This window comes from Lynx rufus, unplaced genomic scaffold (assembly GCF_022079265.1).
Source record: "Lynx rufus isolate CCGP_SWC_20201006 ecotype Redwood Valley unplaced genomic scaffold, mLynRuf1.p SCAF_3, whole genome shotgun sequence".
NCBI lineage: Eukaryota > Metazoa > Chordata > Mammalia > Carnivora > Felidae > Lynx > Lynx rufus.
Genome location: NW_025814845.1, coordinates 181,024,254 through 181,028,825, shown reverse-complemented (window position 1 = coordinate 181,028,825; position 4,572 = coordinate 181,024,254). Strand labels below are relative to the sequence as shown.

The following is a 4,572-nucleotide window of genomic DNA, read 5'->3' as shown; positions in this document are numbered from 1 at the left end:
CGAGCCTTTTCTTGCTGGTGTGAGCCGTAGCCTCTCACTGCTGTGGTATGCTCACCCTGGCTGGCTCTCCTTTTTGGATACCTCTGTTGAGAGGATTCAGCCTGCTTCACTCTCATGTATCAAGGGAAGAAAAGTTGCTTCCTTACCTTTTCTCTTTCTTTGTCCTGACATTGCAGGCAGCTCACAGCATTGACTTTTGCATTTGCTCTCCTCAGGCGAGCATCAAATGCCAATCTCTTTGCCTCTTACACAATTGGGAGCAAACTTCTGGCTCTACCTATGGTCTTCTCAAACCTCCTCCTCTCAACTTACAACGAGGGCTGGTGGGTGAAAAAATGACACAGTTCTCCGACTTTCCTTGTTCCAGGCTCTTCAATTGCCAACTGTTTCTTGCTGTTGGCTGATTGTAAGCTAAGTCTGCAAAAGAGTTTATGACCATCCCTTCTGCAAATTTTGTACCTTTTATTTTGTTTCTGGGCCTTTTATAACCTCAGCAAAATTTGGGGCCGAAACAAATTCCCATTTTAACAACCCATCACACAGTTATTCCTCCAAAGACTAGATGTTTCCTAAGTAAAAGACTTCCACTGTCTCTACCGTGTTCTCAGTCTTCATGTATGGGGCTTAAAGGGAATTAGAAAATATGTGCTATTTACATTTGAAATGAAATTATTTCATTTTACTTGGCTGTAACAGAAATCAGTATAGTGAAGTAGCTGTGATGTGGGCTTTGGTATCAGACAGCCAAGGTTCTAGTTCTGGCTCCATGACTGTGACTCTTATAAATTGTGACCCTTGAGCAAGTCGATTAACCATCCTATAAAATGGTAATAATAATGTCCTACCTCATGTTGTTTTCAAAGAGGTTAAGATTTAAAATGTTAATGTATGTTAATCATATTCAAGAAATAATATCCATTTTATAAACCTCATCCAGAAAATTCTTCCCAATTTATCTAAATATGATGCTGATGCCAAAACTGGACAAAAATATTACAAGGAAACTATGGACCAATGGCCTTCATGAAGATAAATGCAAACATTCTCTAAAATCTTCAGTAACTCAAATCCAAAAATATTTATAAATAATAATATGTCATGATCAAATGATGTTTATGCAGGAGTCCACCTCGGTTTAACACTTGAAATTCAGCCTACGAAGGTTTGCCACCGGAACACAGGTGTCGTAGAAAACACTGCTAAACTTAAACCAAAATGGAAAAGGCAAAGCCTCATATCAACATCGTCGTCATTGGACACGCAGGTTAGGGCAAGTCTACCACTGCTGGTCATCTGATCTACAAATGTGGTGGAATCAACAAGATAACTATTGAAAAATTTGGGAAGAAGGCTGCTGAGGTGAGAAAGGGCTCCTTCAAGTATCCCTGGGTCTTTGATAAACTGAAAGCTGAACATAAACATGGTGTCACCATTGACATGTCCCTGTGGAAATTTGCGAACAGCAATTATTATGTGACCATCATCGATACCCCAGGACGCAGAGATTTTATCAAAAATACGATTATAGACACATCTCAGGCTGACTGTGCTGTCCTGATTGTCGCTGCTGGTGTTGGTGAATTTGAAGCAAGTCTCTCCAAGAATGGGCAGACCCCTGAGGCATGCCTTCTGGCTTACACACTGGGTGGAAGACAACTCATCGTTAGTGTTAACAAAATGGATTCTGCTGAGCCACCCTACAGCCTGAAGAGATATGAGGAAATCGTTAAGGCAGTCAGCGCCTACATTAAGAAAATTGGCTACAACCCCGACACAGTAGCATCTGTGCCAATTTCTGGTTGGAATGGTGACAACATGCTGGAGCTAACCGCTAACATACCTTCGTTCAAGGGATGGAAAGTCACCCGTAAAGATGGCAATGCCAGTGGAACCACGATGCTCGAAGCTCTGGATTGCATTCTGCCAACAACTCATCCGACTGACAAGCCTACCCCTCCAAGATGTCTACAAAATTGGTGGTATCGGTACTGTTCCTGTGGGCCGCATGGAGATTGGTGTTCTTAAACCAGGCGTGGTAGTCACTTTTGCTCCAGTCAATGTTATAACTGAAATGAAGTCTATTGAAATGCGCCACGGGGGTGCCTGGGTGGCTCAGTCGGTTAAGCGCTGGACTTCAGCTCAGGTCGTGATCTTGAGGTTTGTAGGTTCGAGCCCTGCATCAGGCTCTGTGCTGATGGCTCAGAGCCTGTAGCCTGCTTCGGATTCTGTGTCTCCTTTTGTCTCTGCCCCTCCCCGCTCTCGCACACTGTATCTCTCAAAAATAAATAAACGTTAAAAAAAAAATCCACCATGAAGTGTTGAGTGAAGCTCTTCCTGGGGACAATGTGGGCTTCAATGTCAAGAATGTATCTGTCAAAGATGTTTGTCATGGCAATGAGGCTGGTGATAGCAAAAGTGACCCATCAATGGAAGCAGCTGGCTTCCTAGTTCAGGTGCTTATCCTGAACCATCCAGGCCATGTCAGTGCTGGCTGTGCACTTGCGCTGCATCGTCACACAGCTCACAGTGCTTGCAAGTTCGCTGAGCTGAAGGAGAAGATTGATCGTCGTTCAGGACAAAAAGCTGTAAGATGGTCCTGAGTTCTTGCAATCTGTTGATGCTGCCATCATTGATATGGTTCCCGACAAGCCCATGTGTGTTGAAAGCTTCTCCATCCTCCTCTGGACTGTTTTGCTGTTTTGACGTGAGACAGATGGTGGCTGTGCATGTCATCAAAGCAGTGGACAAGAAGGCAACTGGAGCTGGCAGGGTCACCAAGTCTGCCCAGAAGACTCTGAAGGCTAAACGAATATTATCCCCAATACCTGTCACCCCGTCTTCATCAGTGGTGGAAGGAAGATCTCAGAACTGTTTGTGTCAATTGGCCATTTAAGTTGAATGGTAAAAGACTGGTTGATGATAGCAATGCCTCGTAAAACCTTCAGAAGGAAAGGAGAATGTTTTGTGGACCATTTGTTGTTTGTGTGTATGTATGTATGTATGTGGCAGTTTTAAGTTATTAGTTTTTAAAATCAGTACTTCTTAATAGAAACAACGATCTAAAATCTGTCACAGAATTTTGAGACCTATTAAAACAAAAGTTTAGTGAGAAAAAAATTTGATCTGCCTAATCCACCACGTTAACAGATTACAAAAGAAAAAAACATATGATTATCTCTTTAGATGTGAAAAAAAGCTTTGACAAAACCCAACATCCATTTCCAATAAAAATTCTCAGTAGAGAAGGGAGTTTTCCTAACCTAATAAGGGCATCTATGAAAAAACTGTTGTTAACATGTAACTTAATGATGAAAGACTGAATGCTTTCTCTCAAAAAAACAGAAACAAATCAAGATGTTTGCTTTCACCATTTCTACTCAATCTTGTACTATAGGGTACTAGCCCATGCAATAGGAAATAACAACAAATAAATGGCATATAAATAAGAAAGGAAGTAATAGAACTAGTTTTATTTACAGATGACATTAAACAAAATTCAATTGTATTTCCACATTTGGGCAATAAGCAATGAGAAATAAAAATTTAGTAAGTACTTTAAAAATAACATTGAAATAATTAGGAATGCATTTAACAAAAGATGTATAAATCCTATACCTGGAACACTATCAGGTGCTAAGATGATTTAAAAAGGCTCAAATAATTAGAGAAATATATTGTGTTTAGATTAGAAGATACAATATTATCATTTCTTTTTAAATTGCTTGATATGTTCAACACAATCATACTTAAAAATCACAGAAAGTTTGTTTCTGGAAACTTAAACATTGTTCTAAAATTTACATAGAGATGTAGAAGATCTAGATATTACCAAAAAAAAAAAAAAAAAAAAGAAAGAAAAAAGAAAAACAAATTTAAAAAGAAGAAATTTTAAGGTCTTCACTACCTGCTTTTAAGACTTACCTATAAACCTGCAGTAATCAAGAAAGTGTGATATTGTAACAAATCTGAAAGGAATAATAGACATTACAATAATAGTAGTGAACTTCAATACCAGATTTTCAACAATGGGTAGGTTATCTAGCCAGAAAATCATAAAGGAAACATTGGGTTTGAACGATACTTTAGACCCAAATGACCTAAAGACAAATACAGAACATTCTATGCAACAGTAGTAGAATTCACAGTCTTCTCAAACACATATAGAAAATTCTGCAGGATAGATTATTTGTTAGATCACAAAACAAGTATCATCAATTTTAAAAAGCTTGTATTCATACCGAGTATCTTTTTTGACCACAGTGGAATGAAACTGAAATCAGTAACAGGAGGAAAACGGGGAAACTCGCAACATGTGAAAATTAAACAACACACTCCTGAATAACCAATGGCTCAAAGATGAAATCAAAGGGGAAATAAAAACCTATTTTGAAACAAATGAAACTGGAAACACAACACACCAAACTTAATTGGCTGCAGCAAAGTGGTACTAAGAGGGAATTTTATAGTGATAAATGCCTATATTAATTTAAAAAAAAAGTCTTGGGGCGCCTGGGTGGTTCAGTCGGTTAAGCGGCCGACTTCCGCTCAGGTCATGATCTCACGGTCCGTGAG

The 4,572-nt window shown here is 39.2% G+C and overlaps 1 pseudogene; it reads left to right on the top strand.

Annotated features, from left to right (window-relative positions):
* Positions 1 to 1,215: 1,215 nt before the first annotated feature.
* Positions 1,216 to 2,893, top strand: LOC124521237 (elongation factor 1-alpha 1-like; annotated as a pseudogene).
* Positions 2,894 to 4,572: the final 1,679 nt, after the last annotated feature.